At 41.2% G+C, this 19,464-nt stretch overlaps 1 long non-coding RNA gene across 1 annotated transcript in view; it reads right to left on the reverse strand.

The window, feature by feature from the left end:
- LOC132648722 (uncharacterized) overlaps window positions 1-2,377 on the reverse strand; it is a 50,113-nt gene extending 47,736 nt beyond the window's left edge. The window contains exon 1 of the long non-coding RNA XR_009587103.1: window positions 2,269-2,377. This is a non-coding gene — a long non-coding RNA (uncharacterized LOC132648722). The remainder of the gene's footprint in view (window positions 1-2,268) is intronic.
- Between the last annotated feature and the right edge of the window lie 17,087 nt (window positions 2,378-19,464).

A 19,464-nucleotide genomic window follows, 5' to 3' on the forward strand; every position in this document is an offset into this window, starting at 1 on the left:
TCAGCCAGGAGTCCGCCGCTCTAGACACTTCATCTGGACATTTGGCATCTCCAATGTCATAAACAAAAGAGAGGGGGGAAAGTAGTGTTCAAAAGAGAAAAATTATCACAAGATGATCATAAAAAGCTACTTTTATGAACTCTGCACAGAATTGTATTATTTTTTGTCATACCTAAGGTCATTTTTTGTAGGAATCCATGGAGTCCAAGGATGTCCTTCAGTGTGAAGTATGATTATAATGTTTTGGCACATTTTTATATTAAGAAAGGTAAATTAGCCACTAAACATCAGAGCAAACACTAATGGGATTAAAAGATAATGCAGAGGGTGGGAACATACCTGTAATTCATGTATCTCACAGGGATCAACACCACAATCTAAGAAAGCCCTGTGACTCAATAACAAAAACCAATAAAAGTGAACAAAGGACTTGAATAGGAACTTCTCCAAACAAGAATGTGAAAGATGCTCAAATCATTGCTTATGTTTGGTAATACTGGCCAAGAGCTTGACTGAATTAAGAGGTGAGTAAAATACCAATACAGCAAACATCTAGGAGTCTATTTGGTGGTATTTCCAAAGAGGATTAGATCCTGAGAGTTCTTCCCTAATAAATGGATTTATGCCAGGATCAAGTCATTATGTGATAGAGGTAAAGGAGAAGAATCGGGGCCTGACTGTCACTGAGGCATATTCTTAGATGCTAAGTATCCTAACTCCAGTCTCTTCCTGTACTTTCTTTTTGTACTTTCCTGCACACCATGTTGTGAAAATCTCTGTTCCTCCACATCATCCCTACTATGATGGAAAGAAAACTCTAAAACTAAGAGCAAAGGCGAATAATTTCGTGTTAAATGATTCATACCAAGCACTATGCCACAGTAATGAGACAAAATAACCAATTAACCAACCATTGTGGAAATATAAACCCAAGCCATGAAGAGGCAGCATCTCATACCCACTAGGAGCATCACTTATCAAGAAGAACCAAAACAAAAAGTATTGGCAAGAAAGTAAATAAAGTGCAATCTTGGGTGTTATTAGTGAGAAGGCAAAACTTCCCCACTAAGGACAACAGCATTCCGGTTCCTCAAAATAAAGACTAGGAGACGAACTTATATGCAAAAGAACTTACATGAGAATCACAGAGCTATTTCAACAACCAAGACATAAGGATAATGGTAATATTCATTGAAGAAGGAATATGATAAGTAACTACAGTAATTTTATGCTACCTTAAAAATTAAGGAAATCTTCTAACATGATACAACAGCAAATTACAAGGCATGGTAAATGGCAACAATACAGTTCAAAGAAAACGAAGAAACAGCAGACCCAGAGCAGACTACAGTAAAAATGTTGGCCAGAAACATTTTTTTCTCTATTTTTTAATTTTATTTTTCTTTTTAGTTACATTTTGTTAACTCTGTGTCCCAGCTGTATCCCGCTCCCTCATTCCCTCCCCAACCCCACACTCCCTCCCTAGTCTCCTCCCTGCCCCTTTCCAAGTACACTGATAGGGGAGGACCTCCTCCCCTTTCATTTGACCCTGTTTTATCAGGTATCTTCAGGGCTGGCTGCAAAGTCCTCCTCTGTGGCCTAACAGGACTGCTCCTCCCCTGGAGGGGGGGAGGTCAAAGAGCCTGCCCTTGAGATCCTGTTAGAAATAGTCCTTGTTCCCCTTACTTTGGAAAGCCAGAAACATTTTAAACCTATGACTGCTGTGAGAAGAGCTTTAACTGAAAAGCAGGTAACACACATGAACACAAACATATAGAAAAATATTCTTCTAAGAAATAACAAAAAAGAATTGCCAGAGATCAAAAACATTAGAACAAACAAGAATGCCTTTGATGGGCTTATTAGCAGACTAGCAGAGGACAAAACCTCTGAGCCTGAGATAGAACAACAACAAAAAAAAAATTAAAGCTAAAAGACAAGCAGGAAAATTATTAAAATAAAAGATCAAGATCAGTGAGGCAACAATGAAAGATAAAACCAATGTTTGAAGAATACCAGAGGAAAAGGAGAGTAGAGGGAGCAGGAGCAATCCAAAGAAACAACTGAGTTTCCAGATTAATTCCCTATACTAAACTACAGATTCAAGAGCAGCAAAGCCCATGTTATTCAACTGGCAATACAAAACGAAAAACCACCACAATTAGGCATATAATATTTAAACTTCAAAAAAGGTCAAAAATAAAAACTCAAGGAGGAGCCCAGAGCAAAGAAAACACAGTAGCTAAAGGAAACAAAAATAATAATCACCTGTGCTTCTCTTCATGGACCATATAATCCAGAAGAAAACAGCTCTGTTCGTAACTGTGACATTCAACTTCAGGTAGCAAACTGAAAAGAAATCTGAAAGTGGTTGTACAAGTTTACATTCCCCTTTCTCCACATCCTTTCCAGCATGTGTTGTCACTTGAATTTTTTATCTTAGCCATTCTGATGGGTGAAAGGTGAAATCTCAGGGTTGTTTTGATCTGCATCTCCCTGATGGCTAAGGATGTTGAGCATTTCTTTAAGTGTTTCTCTGCCATTCTATATTCCTCTACAGAGAATTCTCTGTTTAGCTCTGTATCCCATTTTTTAATTGGATTACTTGATTTGTTGCTGTTTAACTTCTTGAATTCTTTATATATTCTGGGTATTAGCCCTCTGACAGATATAGGGTTGAAGATCCTTTCCCAATCTGTAGGCTGTCATTTTGTTCTGAAAACTTTTCAGTTTCATGAGGTCTCATTTATTGATTGTTGATCTTAGAACCTGTGCTGTTGGTGTTCTGTTCAGGAAGTTGTCGCCTATGCCAGTGAGTTCAAGGCTCTTCCCCACTTTTTCTTCTAACAGATTTAGTATGTCTGGTTCTATATTGAGGTCTTTGATCCACCTGGACTTTAGTTTTGTGCAGGGTGATAAATATGGATCTATTTGCATTTTTCTACATGTAGATATCAGTTATATCAGCACCATTTGTTGAAGACGCTGTCTTTTTTCCACTGTATGGTTTTGGCTTCTTTGCCAAAAATCAAATATCAACCGAGGAATGGATACAGAAATTGTAGTACATTTACACAATGGAATACTGCTCAGCAATTAAAAACAAGGAAATCATGAAATTTGCAGGCAAATGGTGTGAACTAGAAAAGATTACCCTAAGTGAGCTATCCTAGAAGCAGAAAGACACACGTGATTCATACTCACTTATAAGTGGATATTAAACATATAATATGGGATAAGCATACTATAATCTGTACACCTAAAGAAGCTAAGCAGGAAGGAGGACCCTGGGTAAGATGATCAATCCTCACTCAGAAAGGCAAACAGGATGGACATTGAAAGAGGGGGCAAACAGGCAACAGGACAGGAGCCTATCACAGAGGGCCTCTGAAAGACTCTACCCAGCAGGGTATTAAAGCAGATGCTGGGACTCATAGCCAAACTTTGGGCAGAGTGCAGGGAATCTTATGAAAGAAGGGAGAGACAGAAAGTTCTGTAGGGGACAGGAGCTCCACAAGGAGAGCAACAGAACCAAAACATCTGGACACAGGGCTCTTTTCTGAGACTGATACTCCAACAAAGAACCATTCATGGAGATAACCTAGAACCCCTGCACAGACGTAGGTCTGTGGCAGCTCAGTCTCTAAGTGGGTTCCAATAGTAAGGGGAACAGGGGCTGTCTCTGACATGAAAATCAGTGGCTGGCTCTTTGATCACCTCCCCCTGAGTGGGGAGCAGCCTTACCAGGCCACAGAGGAAGACAATGTAGTCAATCCTGATGAGACCTGACAGGCTAGTGTCAGATGGAAGGAGAGGAGGACCTCCCCTATCAGAAGACTTGGGGAGGGGCATGGGAGGAGATGAGGGAGGGAGGGTGGGATTGGGAGGGAATGAAGGAGGGGGCTACAGCTGGGATACAAAGTGAATAAACTCTAATTAATATAAAAAATAAAAATAAATTTTAAAAGTAAATAAATAAATTAATTAAAAAAAAAAGAAATCTGAAAACAAGTTGTTGCAAATGCAATGAGGCACAAGGAACCTTCTTATGTCCACTACCTTCTTGATAACTCCTCATACATTCACATAAAAAATAATATAACATAACTTACTAGACATGGCACTGAATGAAAAAAATGATGTGAGAAAAAGCCATACTGTGATTTAAACATTTTGTTTTAAATAAAGGCTTCTGTAAGAAGTCCAATGACAAGAAGAAATTCCAAGACCACATCAAAGTGAAGAGCAATAATCCAAACTGCCCTCTGACAAGGAAAGAATGATGAAGAAAACCACTTTTTTCAGAGAAAGCATGTACCTTTAGTGTGGCTGACTAGAAAGTCCAGGACACACTTATGAATTCCCTTGACAATGGGGCATGATCCTGGGATTGAAGCAAAGTTGAAGAATATGCCATTGGCCATGTAAGTTACTACTGAGAGCAAAGACAGGGAATTCAAATGCATATAAGGCAACTTCCGTGGGAGAAAAATGTAATTGTTGCTCAGTCTTTCACAGTATAAGCTACTGATAATGAAGCAAGTCTGCAAATACAAATATATATAATATACATATCATATATATATATTAAGCATATGTTACATATATGGATAGCACAGCTTGCTAATGTTAGAAGAAGAGTGATGAAAATATAAAACTTATGTACACATTCTAACACACAGTGTTTAAAGAAAAGTTATAAAAATATCCAACCTGTACATAATAGAAATACCAAAGAGAAAACAACATGGGTTGCTATGGTAAGCTTGACTTCCATCTCCTACAACAGCTTACGTGAAAAAGAAAACACTGTGAAACATAAGAAAAAATCCCAAAGTTCTGCTTTAATCACTTCAAGATTTCTACCAAAGATTCAAAAGTTCAAAATCAAGTGTAATAACACACACCTGTATCATGAGATTTTTTTTTCAAAATTGACTTTAATAATAAAGCCCTAGCTTTATTTAATAACCCTATAACAAGGGCAGATTCTAGGACATGATGTCCAAATCATGACTTTGAATTTTCCCACCCTGTTAATCTGCCAGAATTAGAAGCCACTGTCTCCTTTTTTTCTAATGATGATTAATACAAGCTTTTAATTTTTTCAATTTTCCTTGGCTTTATTAAAGTATAGCTGACAGATAAATTTACAGTGAAAGTGTCATGATGTAGCTAAACATTACAAAATGACTAAGTCAAGGTAAGCAGCCATCACCTCACATACTTAACACTTTTTATTATAAGTTCCAAGTATAGATTTTTCTTATTCCTTAAAAAGACTTTATAGTTATTTAGCTTTCTAATTCTGGGGTACAATACTTTCACAGTGATTTCTGATCCTCAGTAGGGAAAGCATGCTGAATCCTGTCATGAATGCATTTATCATACATAGATTCACCACAGGCCCTGCTGAACTGTTCTTCTGTTTTAGACGCTCTCATAAAGACTGTGTCTCACAGCACATACCCCTCAAAGATGGAATGGGCACACACCACATGCGGATTCTGGTGTTTTCTCAATCTTCTTGGTATGAAAGTAAACAATTCCATTACAAGGGGTTTTCTATTCAATTCTATTACCACCTAACTTTGTTAGGGGGTGTTTGTGATGGTACATCAATCACTGGACCATTCTGAAGAGCTGCATTATCTTTTATAGTAGTCATGTTGCATAATAGACCTCTAGAACAGACTCAGACTAACTGAAACTTTGTATCCTGTAACCAACATCTCCTTATCCCCTCCCCAGGCAACCTCTGACCATTCTAGCCTGTTTCTGTGTTCAACTTTTTGAGACTGTATGTATGAGTTAGAACATGCAGTATTTGTCTTTCTGTTCTAGGTTTATTTCATTTAGTATGTCTTCCAGATTAGGTCATGTTGTCAGAATGACAGGGTTCCCTTCAATAAGTATGAGTGGTCTTCCACTGAACATACACATGCATGCTTGTAAACACCCCGTTATCTTCATCTGTTGGTGAATCCTGTTGGTTCTACTTTTACTTTTTTGAAAAATCTCCATACTGTTTTCCATAATGGCTGTACCAAGGCACAATTTCACCAGCAATCTACAGAAATTTTCATTATATCCTTACCAACACTTACCTTATTGTTTTGTTTTGTTTTAAGACTTGGACTTGTATAGTGCAGGCTGATCTTGAGCTCACTAAGTAGCCAAGGCTGCCCTGGAACTCTTGGTTCTCCTGCCTCTGCCTCCACTTCCCAAGTGCTGGGGTTAAGGTGTGTACCACAAAGCTGTGGTTCTTTTTTCTTTTTCATTACCATCTGAACAGGAATGAGGTAAAAATATATCTCATTGCAGTTTTGATTTCTTCTCTCTGATGATTAGTGATAATACATTTTTTTTTTTCATTTAACTACTGAAAAGAACCCACTTTCTGATTCAGCACTAGTCACACATATAGGCGCTTATACTTGAAAACTCCATCTTTCAGGAAAAAACTATTCTGCTCATCTTCAATAAAATATGTACTAGACTGGTTAGTGGTAGAGCATCTGAATGAAAGAAACCTTGATATATAAAACAAAAGAGCAACCTAACCTTTGCTGGGCCAGGAACAATGGAAGCAAACAAGTAGATGGTGGAGTGACAAAAGAGAAAGAAGCAAACCGGTGGTGAAGAGATGGAAGAGAGGAAAAAAAATCAAGTGGTTTGTGTGCTCTGAAGAGAGGCAGAACTGGAGACCTGAAGGTATTGCTGTTTTTCCTCCTTGAAAACTGGTGAATTACACTGTCCACCAACAAAGCCAGAAAAACAGAAATGCCAATGGATCTATGCCTTCTTCCTCTGAGAAAGGCAACCACTTTGTAAGTTAGTGTGACTCCCAGAACTGCATTCTAGCCCAGGAAGAGCAGTACCTGCAAAATGATGACCCACAGTTGACTTGACATGTCCTGCTGGGTTTATTTCTCATCACTGGCTAATCTCTCTGGTTGTTTCTAGTGGTGATTAAACCATGAGACTGGACGACTCTGGGTTGAATTACGGTTTTTCTGTGCTGTGTTTAACTTTAGCCAGGGATATATTTGCTTTGAAATCTTTGGGTTGAACAAACATTTAATTTATACTACCTTTCAAAAATAGATGTCATAGCTGATGTGGCACAGGTAACACTATCATGAGCTAGTATGTGATGGAGAAATGGGAAAGAGAAGCAGAATGGTTGGAGCACTGTAAAGAGAGGCAGAACTGGAGACAAGAGAGTGATAGAGAACAGCCTGAAATAAGAAGCCTTCACTACCACCTAAGGCAATGGTGATGGCCTGGCACCAAGGGCCATGCCCGGGTCTGTGGCCCTGCAGCAGCAGGGGCTGTGGCAAAGTCTGTGGGCCATGTTACCACCAAAGGACATGTGGACATCCCTGGTATGGACTACTGCCTGGGGCCAAGTTGATGCTCAAGGACTAAGCAGAACTGGCTCCACCCCTTACCTGTACAGTGACAGAGAGCTGGCCCCAAGAGCAGGAGAGCTGGTCCTGACCCTCAATGGCTATAGCACTGGGGAGAGTGGTTCCACACCTTGCCTGGACAGCTAGTGGAACTGGCCCTGGCAGCAAGGGCTAGGGTGAGCCAGCCCTAAGGGCATGAATGTGAAAGAACTGCTGCTCATCTGCAGCACTCGAGAGAGGAGGGCCCACACTTCCACAGAGAAACACAGTAGCATTGGTCCTGGTGGGAGGGAAGGGAGGGCAGGAGGGCTGGTGGCATGTGCTGGTCCTATCCCTCACCCGGGCAAAGCAGGGTTGTCCCTGGTGGTATGGCTGCACAGCTGGCAGGCAGACCAACTCAGCTAGCACCCAGGCCAGGACTTCGAGTGAACACAGCCTAATAACTACCCCATTTATGAACTGCTCGAGCTTTGTGAAGGGGCTGGTCCTACAGAACCAAAGCTGCAGGATCTCCAACAAGATATGAGGAGTCCCAGTGATGATCCAATATTGAAGGTGTAGCAGAAGCCAAAGGCCTCAAACCAGACCAGTGACACACTACAACGAACATTTGCAAGTAAAGCTGTTGGGCAAGAGCGTATACTGTGTGACAGACATTGTCACACTGCAGCCGCCCCTGCGAAACGCTTTTCTTTTGGTTGGTTTTCCTTTTTGTTTATTTTTGGGTTTTGTTTGTTTTCTTTAGAAGAGGAGGTTACAAGGACAGAGGATAGATATGGAAGGAAGAGGACATAAGTGGGATTGAGTTGCACAATGTGAAATTCACAAAGAATCAAATTCAAAAGCTTTTAAAATGAAACAAAAGAAGTGCACATGAAAAGAGAAGATATTTAACAAGGAGAATAAATAAGAAAACTATAATGCAGCCAGATGCAGTAGCTCAAGTGGCAGCAAGAGAATATCAGGAGTTCAAAGCCAGCTTCAGCTACATAAGGCAAGTCCAAAAACATAAAAAATAAAAACCTACAATGAAATACTGTTTTATATATAACAGAATAACCAAATTTTCTGAAGATGTCAACACCAAATACTGGTAAAGATGTAAAGAAATTAGAACCCTTGGCAACAAGCTAGTTTCTGTAAGACCAGCAATTCAACTCCTAGATAGACCAAAATAATTGGAAATCTCTGCTCACAGAAAAATTTGTACACAGATGTTTATACAAGAGCTTTATTTATAACAGCCAAAACCCAGAAACAATCAAGATATCTTTGTGAGTAAATGATAAACTGTGATAGAGGAATACTATGGAAAATTATATAGCAATTTTACAAAAGAAAAGAAACAACCTGATACAAAAGCACATGAGTGGTTGGCAGGACTAGAAAAGGAAATACAGGCAGAGAGAAATGGTAAGGCTGTAAGAAAGTACCCTGAGTGTTCCTTATAGTGATAAAGTATGTGAATCTTGACTGTAAAGGTACAATGTCAATACTGTGGACCTGACATTATAATTATAGTTTTTGTAAGATGTTATCAATGAAAGAAAGAAACTGAGTAAAGAGTACAGAAAATCTTTGAATTATTTTGTACAACTACATGTGAGTTTATAGTCATTTCAAATGATTCAAAACCCAAGAGATACATTCAGTCAGATCCACATCTATTTTCAATGTCTTTCTTGCCAGTGGGAAGAAAACAGTCTATGTATCCCAGCCTACCTTAGAATTATATATGCAACCTGGGCTGCATCCAAATTTGAGAATCAACTGCCTCCACCTCCCCTGTTCTGAGATTACAGGCCTGTATGTACCACCATGACTCGTTGAATATTTTCAATTTTATTTTTCTTTGGAATTCAAGAGCTGTTCCCATCCTACCTTTCTGGTGTGTGTGTTTGTGTGTGTGTGTGTGTGTGTGTGTGTGTGTGTGTTTCTTGTTGTTGTTGTATGGGTTTTGGATTTTGCTTTCTTGGGGAGGGTTTTTTGTTATTTTGCTTTTGCTTCTCCAATGCTAAGGACTCCACTTACAGCTCTTCTTTACAAACATCATAAAATTCCTTCACCTCACACAAACCCAAACATTTGGCTAGCTCTATTATTACCTTTTTTTCCTAAACAGGCTCCATAAATGCTACTCCTTAAATCAAAGTCCATACCAAAACCAGTAAGGTCCATTGTCTGTTATTTTTATACATTCATATTGTTTGACAAGATCACATTTCATACCAGAAACTTTAGAATTTTACTGTTTATTAGCAGCAGAGCTTCCCCAGGAAACAGACATTGTTTTCACAGTGGTGATGCTTGTTTGCTTGCTTGCTTAAATATTTTACCAAACAATGTGTGTTTTAAAGTTCTACATTATAGGAAGTAGAAGGAAGATACAAAAGCAAGCACCAGCATAAAGAAAAAAAAGTAAAGACACAACTTTCAAAAAAGAAAAAAAAATGACAAGTTTTAAAAATGCAGATGCTAACAGAAGTCTGGCACAGCCTCTAAATCTAGTACTTGAGAGACAGAGGCAGGCAGAGTCTGAGCTACAGGTCACCCTGGTCCACAGGGTAAGCTCCAGGACAGCCAGGGCTACACAGAGAAACTCTGTCTCATAAATAAGGCAAAACCTATTATTATTATTATTATTATTATTATTATTATTATTATTATTATTATCAGGCCTATGGTGCAAATGGGAAGAATGAGACTAGACAGGGAATACACAGGAAGAAACTGGTGCTCTATTCCATAAGACCAGAACATCAACATGCACGAGACATAAAAGGACTATAAAACTTACAACACCGGATCTATAAAGTCTATTCTTCTACAGTTTTTACTTAGAAACTATATAAAGTGGAGAGCAAGATGGCTTAGCAAGACAAATTATGAATATTGATATTCACAGAAAATTGAGGAAGAACTAGAAAGATGGCCTAGTCATTAAGAAAACTGGCTTCTCTTCCAGAGAAATGAGGTTCAATTCTAAGCACCCACTAACAACAGACTGTAACTCCAGCTCCAGGAGAGCCGACATACTCTTCTGACCTCCACAGGCCAAACACATGATGCAACACAGACATACACATAAAATTAAAAAATAAAAATAAAAAATAAAATTCTCAAGGGCAGTGAGATGGCTCAATAGGTTTTGAAGACACTTGCCACCAAGCCTGATAACCAGAGTTCAACCCTCGAGACCCACTTGACAGAGAGAGTGAACTGACTAACTCAAGTCATCCTCTGATCTTCATATACCTACATGCACTGTGGCACATAAACACACAAACAAATAAATAAATAGATAAAATGTAATTTTAAAAATATTTTTAAGCACAAGGGCAAGATGGCTTTGGGGGGAATTAAGAGCACTTGCTGAAGCCTGATGGTCTGAGACCAGTGTCTGGAATTAGAAGGAGAACTAACTCCACAAAGCTGCCCCTGACCAAGCTCCATAGCACAAGTGCACCCCCACACGCATCACACACACAATAATGCTCCATGGCATGCAGGCACCCCACATGTATCATACACGTGTAATAATAATCATTTCAATCATTATAATTAAAATATAAAAGGTTAGTAAAAGTTACTATTATAAAAATAAATAATTTGTAATGTTTTTTCCTTCAATGACTGCCAAGGATAGACTTTATCAGAATCTACTAAAAGGCTTTCATATACTTCCTTCCTTTTAAAATTGACAACAGGACTGTCTCTGGCTGGCCAGCTGCTCTAACTGTAAAACACTACGAAACTGTTAAAATCAGTATTGGTATTAATGACAGATTCTTTTGGTTCTTACTCAAGGGAGTTAGAGGCAGGAGTATATAGCAATTCAACGGTAGCCTCAGTTATATGGCAATTTTGAAGCCAGCCTAGGCTACCAAAGACCTTGTCTCAAAGATAAAAATGAAACATCCTTCTAATGTCTATTTTTGTATAAGTGAAAATCTTGGAGAATAGGGCAATCTGACTTCCTAATTGGCAGCTGCTACAATCTCCCTTGCTCTAGTTCCTTCAGCAAAAGAGCTGTCAGTCAAGCAGACAGCCAAACCGCACTTACACCACTGACATCTGGAACGCGCTGCAGCTGCCTTGGGGAAGCAACACAATGACTCCAACTGCTTGGCTGATGCCCAGAAATGAAAACATGTCCATACAAAAAACAGGATGTAGCACACTGTTCCTAACAAATTCAAATGGAAATGATCAAAACATGCACCAACTGAACGGACAAATGAAATGTGATACAAATATACCCATAAAATGGAGTATTATTCAGCAATAAAGAAATGAAATACAAACACACATCCATATGGATGAACCCTGAAAACATTACCATAGGAGCAACAAAAAAATTTCTCGTATAGTCCATTTACACTAAATGTTCAGATGTCTAAAGCAGCTAAACCCATAAAGAAAGCAAGTAGGAAGCTAGGTATGGTGGGGAACGCCTGTAATCCCAGCATTGAGGAGGTGGAGACAAAGAGATCTGGAATTCAAAGTCATATATTATATATATAACAAGTTCAAGGACAGCCTTGAACAACAAAAGTAAAGGAAAATGAGAATGGTATGAAGGAGAGGAAGAAAATGAAAAGTGACTCTTACAGAATATTTGGTTTCTTGGGAAACAGCTCTAAATTAGACTACGGTGACTGTTGCAAATATGAATATGCCGCAAGTCATTCAGTTACACACTTTAAACAATATGTGGATCCAATGTGATATGAATTCTATCTCAGTGAAGCTACTGTTTTAAGACAGGGTTTCATACACTCCAGAATGGACCTGAACTTGGCTATGCAGCCAAGGGTAAGCCTGAGCTCCCTACCTTCCTGCCTCCACCATCTAAGTGCCAGGATACAGGCATGAGCCACCACACCCAACTACACGATACTTGTTAAATAGCCAAGTATTTCATTATTCAAGTTAAAAATGTTAAAGCGCCAGTGTGGTGGTGCATGTCTGAAACCCCAGCACTCAGGAGGCAGAGGCAGACGGATCACTGTGAGTTCAAGGGCACCAACCATGGTCTACAAGGCAACGCCAGGACAGCCGAGACTACAGAGACCCTGTATCAAAAAAAAAAAAAAAAATGTAAAAGCCCCAGGCACACCTGGTCTACAGAGTGAGTTCCAAGAAAACCAATGCTACACAGAGAGACCCTGTCTTCAAAAACCAAAAAAGGAAGGAAGGAAGGAAGGAAGGAAGGAAGGAAGGAAGGAAGGAAGGAATTGAAAGCAAAACTTTAAATATAATTAGAGTGAATGCTAAATGCTCTGACCCATCCATTAAAATAAAAAAATGACTACTATTGAAGGAAGGAAGGAAGGAAGGAAGGAAGGAAGGAAGGAAGGAAGGAAAGGAGGGAGGGAGGGAGGGAAAGGGAGGGAGAGGAAGGAAAGGAAGGAAGGAAGGAAAGAAGGAAGGAAGGAAGGAAGGAAGGAAGGAAGGAAGGAAGGAAGGAAAGGAGGGAGGAAGGAAGGAAGGAAGGAAGGAAGGAAGGAAGGAAGGAAAGGAGGGAGGGAGGGAAAGGGAGGGAGAGGAAGGAAGGAAAGGAGGGAGGGAGGGAAAGGGAGGGAGAGGAAAGAAGGAAAGGAAGGAAGGAAGGAAGGAAGGAAGGAAGGAAGGAAGGAAGGAGAAATTGAAAGCAAAACTTAAATAGAGTGAATGCTAAATGCTCTGAACCATCCATTAAAATAAGAAAATTACTACTATTGGTTAAATAATCTGATAAGAGTAGAAATAAAGACATGGGATTTGAAAACATTGAGTTATTGTTCATAACTGATATAGAGTCAGAATGTTAGTACTTGGGACATGAGGGTAATCTGGTTGTGACATCTGTAGCCCATTGATCACCAGGGTTGACCTGGGCTTATATGCCTAGCTAAGCAGGTGTTCCCTTCCTTGTTCACTGCTGTACTGAAGAGGATGACCTCCATGAACAGAGGACTCTCTTCAGCCATGGATTTAAGTGTAGCTGTGTCTCTATGCAACAGCCTTAAAAGAAGTTCTCGGGCTGAAGAGATGGTTCAGAAGTTAAGAGCACTGTCTGCTCTTCTAAAGGTGAGTTCAATTCCCAGCAACTACATGGTGGCTCACAACCATCTATAATGAGATCTGATGCCCTGTTCTGGTATGAAGGCCCACACACACAGGCAGAGTATTTAATAAATAAAAATTAAAAAAAAAGAAGTTCTCGACCGGGTATGGTTGGTAAACACCTTTAATCCCGGCTAGAGAGGCAAAGGCAGGAAGGTCTCTGTGAGTTCAAGAACAGCCTGGTAAGTTCTAGAGCAGCTGGAGCCACATAATGAGAAAAACCATCTCACAAACCCAAATTAACAAATAATCCAAATCTTTGAGCCAGAGACAGAATGTCTCTGGTTCAGCAGGTACAGGCACTTGTTGCCAAGCCAAGCAACCTGATATCAATCCTCTGAACACACATGGCAGAAGAAGAGAACCTACTCTATAAATTGTCCTCTGACCTCCACAGTGTGCTATGGCATCAGCTTGTGTGTGTGTGTGTGTGTGTGTGTGTGTGTACACAAACATGTGTGTTTATATATGCATATATATATATATATATATACATACATTCATGACTGTTAAATTTTTAATCCAAAAACCTCTCACAATATAGCAAGGAAAAGCATCTAAAACTGAGAGAGTCCTGTATCAGCTCCTGGATTTTTTTTTATTGTTGTCAACAATGTCACTATAAAGTAAGACTTCTTAATTCATGTACTCCCACAGAACCAGAAGAAAAATGAGAAAATTTGGGGAGAGTGGCTAAAGTGTTTAAATTATAATGAATGCATTACTGAAGCCAAGAAAATTAAACACCAAAATTAAATTTATACAAATACATACTCCTGGTGCTGGGCATGTAGCTCAATTAGTCAGATGTTCACCTACCAGGCAGCAAGCCTGTTTAATCACTAGCACGACATAAACTAAGCATAGTGACACTGGACTGTAATCCCGGCTCTTAGGAAGTGTGGGTATTCTCAGCTAGTCAGCAAGTATGAGGAGAGCCTGAGATACAGGAAACTATGTCTCCTCTCAAAAAAAATAAATAAATAAAAATAAAATGTACTAATATTTCACTGAGGATTAACATACTAAATCACAGTAATCTAAAATTATGATACTCAAAGTTATTTATTACATGAAACAACAGCAACTGAAAAACCACAAGCAACTCAAGACAACATGAATGGTAACGAATCTTTCCTAAAACTCTGCTGATCACAAATCCTCAATCCAGCAAGCCAAGTTCCTTCCCCCTCCCCCCTTTAGTTTGTTTCGACAGGATTTCTCTGTGTAGCCCTGGCTGTCCTGGACTCACTTTGTAGACAAGGTTGGCCTCCAACTCATAGAGATCCTTCTACCTCTGCCTCCCCAAGTGCTGGGATTAGCCACTGAGCCAGGCTACCAGCCAAGTTTCTTAACATTTTCAGTCACTTTAACAACACTTTAGTTACTGAAAGCTAAACAGTAATATCCACTAAAACACATTTAGGAGAATATTAGTGAGTGACACTGGGCTTTTATACAGGATTATGAAATGAAAATCACTAGCCTTTCACAACACAAGAAAATAAGAAATGACAGGAGCATGACCATGGTCATGGTCATGATACAAAGAGGGGAGGGAAGTAACTGTGTGAAAGAACTGAAACACAAAAAGGGTGGAGGGTGCTAAAAAATCACCTTGGGAGTGATGGGGACTAGGTTTCATTTGAGTAACGAAGCATTGTGTGGCATTGAACCCAGAGACCCTGGGTTCAATCCTTAGCATTGGAAAAAAAGAAAAAAAAGGAGGAGGGGTGGGAGGAAGGAACAAAGACAAACTGAGAACAGTTCTTTCTAGGAAGGACACTGAGAAAACTTGTCTGGCACCAACAATGGCGTCTAGAAAGAAAGCTGTGCAAGTGAAGCTAAAAGTAAAAGTCTCCAACCTTTCATCACTCTTTACCGGGACAACTCTCCCCACGAAAATGTAAGCAACGATTAGTCATGAGTTCTGGAGGAAGGAGCACTGATCCAATATTGTACAGGGAGGGTAAGGTGATTTTCAACACGTGGAATGCACGGAGACCAGAAAGGACCACAGGAAAGGACCAGGGGGAACTAGTTCTAGGACACAAGGCACTGGTGGGGTGGGAGGAGTTCAAAATTGGGCTGGTGAGTAACTTTCAACAGCAAGTGCAGCAGATGGTACTCCCCAACTAAGGCAGAACAGAAGGAGCGAAGACTCAGTAGGCTGGGCACAGTTCAACTGAAGAGGTCTTGCCTGGCACACTGCAAGACAGGGTTCCATCCCCAGCACGACAAAAAAAGAGACAAGTACAGAGAGCCTGAGCTGGGAGCTAGAAACCCATTTCCCTTCCTCTGCGACCTTCCATAAGTCATCCCCTCCTCCGGTGCCTCCACTGATACAGGGGAACAGTAACTGAACCCCAGCGGTGTGACTGCTCAATGGCTTCCATAGCTGTAGGTGTCCATCAATTCCCACAATGCCTTGCGCTGTGTGTAACAAGTGTAATGTAACTGAGCTGAGAAAGGCCGGGTACTTTCTGACATCTCCACGGGCAGTGCAGCTGGAAGCTCTGGGAATGAGCAAGTCCAGGTGCTGGCAAGGTCCGCAGGCGACACCGGGGCCGGGTCGTCCTCATCAGCTGGGCCCTCAGGTGAGAAAAGGTGGAGGACACTTCCCCAGGACCGAGATAGCCAGGACACTCTCGGAGGCGCTGCGATGGGCAGTTCCACCGCGGGCAGAGCCGGAGCCCGCTCCCAGCTGAGGAGCTGCCGACCAGAGACAGCGGAGACCTCGCCCAAGAGGCGGACACCCGCGGCTCTCCGCACAGCCAGCCGCTGCCCTCGGCCTGCGCCAGCCAACCCGGCCCCGCCCCGGTACCTGAGCGCGGGCTCGATGCAGGCCGTGTCTGTGCTCTCGATCTCCCTCAGGATCCGCTCATGCTCCGCCGCCGTCTCCAGGCTCTCCTCCGCCATCTTCGCCCGCTCCATCGTAAGGCGCTGTCACGCTGCCCTCACTCAGAGAAACCCTCCATCCCTCAGCCTAGCCAGCGGACGCCGCGCCAGCACCCCGCAGCGCGACCCCGCCCTCGGTTGCCACGCCCCCTAGCGTCAACCGGGCCGCAAGCGTCGCGCACAGCCCGCTGGGATTGGTAGTTCCCTATATTAAGCTGAGCAAGGATATCTGTCCATTCACGCATTGAATCTGTGCCAATTGCTGGTGTCTTGGTAGAGATCCACAACACTTTACCGCACGTGTAAACAGTGACACCAAATCAGGCAGTGACACTAATTCTGCACATTTTTTTCTAAAAGAGTATAGGTCATTTTGATTGTACTTATGTCTGTAAACTACATGTGTGCGTGGTGCCCGAAAAGTCAGGACAGAGGGCCAGATCACCTGGGACTGGAGTTACAGACGTTGTGAGGCGACTTGTGGGTGCAGGAAATTGAACCTCGATAGTCTCTTACAGGCTGAACCTTCTCTCCGGCCTCTAAATATGAAGCTCAGGCTTGAACTCATGATTGTCCTGCCTGCACCTTTTCTTTTTAACATTATAATATACTTAATTACAAGATTTCACCCTTCCCTTTCCTTCCTCCAAAGCCTCCCATGTAACCGTCTCCTTCGAATTCATGGCCTCTCTTTTCACTGCTATTGCATGCCTATACTTATATGGTAAACATGTATTCCTAAGGATGCTCGATCTGTATAATGTCCCTTGTACCTAGGCTTTCAGGGCTAAATGTGTTTGCCTCCACACCTTAACCATATCCTATGAGCAAGACCTACCATGTTTTGTTTTCTTTTTTGTTTGTTTGTTTGTCGTTTGCTTTTATTTTTGCTTTTTTTGAGACAGGGTCTCATTTATGTAGCCCTAGATGAACTGAAACTCACTATGTACATCAGGATGGCCCTGAACTCCAAAACCAACCTGCCTCTGCCCTGTAAAGGTCTGGATTTAAGCATCCACCACCACACCTGGCAGTATTATTAACAAAATTAAAGTTATATCATTTTCCTCCATTCCCTTTTCTTCCTTCCAATCCTCTTAAAATTGCCCTATGCACCCCCTCACACAACGCTCTCCCCAAATCCAGACCTCCTCCTCTGTAATTGCGTGTGTGTGTGTGCACAGATACACAGGTTCAGTCTGCTGAGTTGGTCAGTGTTGCATGTAAGTGATTTCAGCGCTGGTCACCTGGCATTGGGTAACCAATGGGAAGCCCCCATGAGGGAAGACTACTTTTCCCTCTCTGCTATGACCCCACCCCTCTCTCTTCTCTCTTCCTCTCTCTCTCTTCCTCTCTCTCTCTCTCTCTCTCTCTCTCTCTCTCTCTCTCTCTCTCTCTCTCTCTCAAGCTATGTTGCCAATCCTTTGGAATTTTTATTTTGTATTTTTGAACTATGTAGACCAGACTAGCCTCAAACTCACAGAGATCTATTGAACTCTGCTGGAGTTAAAGGCTTATACCACCATGCCTGACACTGATCATTTTTGTATTTTAGATTTCTCTTATTGCATAAACATTTATCTCAAATAATGTCTGTGTATCATGGGTATGCCTGGTTCCCTTAGAGGTCAGAAGAAGATAGTGGATTCCCTAAAACTGGAGTTATGGATGGTTGTTAGTTGCTATATGGGTTCTGGGAACCAAACCCACATCCTATGCAAGAAGAGCAAGATCTCTTAACTGCTGAGCCATTTCTCAACCCCTCCTCCCTTCTTAAAAATAAATATACCCATATAGCTGGGCATGGTAGCACGTGCCTGTAATCCCAGCTCTTGAGAAGTAGGAGCAGGTTAGAGGCTAGCCTATGCTACATGAGAGCCTGCTGCAAAAAGGAAACAAATGTTCAAATGTATGATTATATATACATAAAATATTATAGAGGTAAAATAGTTCCAGAAAAATACCCCCAAAACTGTGAACAGAAGTAGCAGTCAGGAGAACTAGAAAGACAGAGCCTAGGGCAAGAGCAAGGCAACTTTATTTCTCTTGCACATCCTCCAGAACATAGTGAGCAGAGAGCAGTGAGCAGAAAGCATTCCAAGTTCCGGTTTGCAGGAAAACACAGTTGATAAACCTGTCAGAGTCTACAAATGCCCTGCTGTCGTCCCTTTAGTCCATTACTCACGCTTAAACCACTTCACACAGGTGTGGAGATTAAGGAGGACGTGGAGCCTTTCATATTTCTAAAGACCCTTTTAATCCCCTTTGGGTCCCCATTTTAGTATTTTACTCAGCAAAAAGCCTTCCTCCAGGAAGCAAATTGGTCTGAAAGCCAGTTGTGAACAGTGGTAAAACCCACTTTTGCTAGCTCAACAGGGTTGTGTTTGGGTGGGTTTTTTGTTTGTTTGTCTGTTGTTGGATTTGTTTTGCTTTTGTTTGTGTTTGTTGCGGTAACAAGGAGGTCAAAGCCTCAGCTACTTATTACCTGGGCTGTGTGACTCCAAGCAACTAACACAGAAAGATCTGGAAGGGCTACCCTCAGTGAATTCATGAGTACAATGGCCAGAAAGCAGCATTTCCCAGAACTCCTGTCAATCCTCAGGCTCTTAAATTCTTTTCCACCCCTTCTTCCATCAAATTCCCTGAGCCTTGGGAAGGTGAGGAGTGCCACAGATGTCCCATTTAGGGCTGAGTACTGGATAGTCACTTAGATAAAGGTAGAAGCACGAAGATCAGGAATGTAAGGTCATCCTCCACTACTGATGGAGTTATAGGCAAGCCTGGGCTACAAGAGATCCTATGTGTAGACAGGAAATGGAAAGGTGACTGATAGATTGATTTATAGGTAGGAAGGTAGATAGATAGAGAAATCAATAGATAGATCATCGATATGTACATACATACACACATACATATATACATACATACATACATACATACATACAATTTGTTTGAAATATGGAATGTACAGTCAGCCTTATCTGCATATGGAGTATGAGGCCAGCCTATCTCAAAAACAGAAATGTACTTTGTATGTACTAGCTAT

The sequence above is a fragment of the Meriones unguiculatus genome, chromosome 17 (genome assembly GCF_030254825.1).
Source record: "Meriones unguiculatus strain TT.TT164.6M chromosome 17, Bangor_MerUng_6.1, whole genome shotgun sequence".
NCBI classification, from domain to species: domain Eukaryota; kingdom Metazoa; phylum Chordata; class Mammalia; order Rodentia; family Muridae; genus Meriones; species Meriones unguiculatus.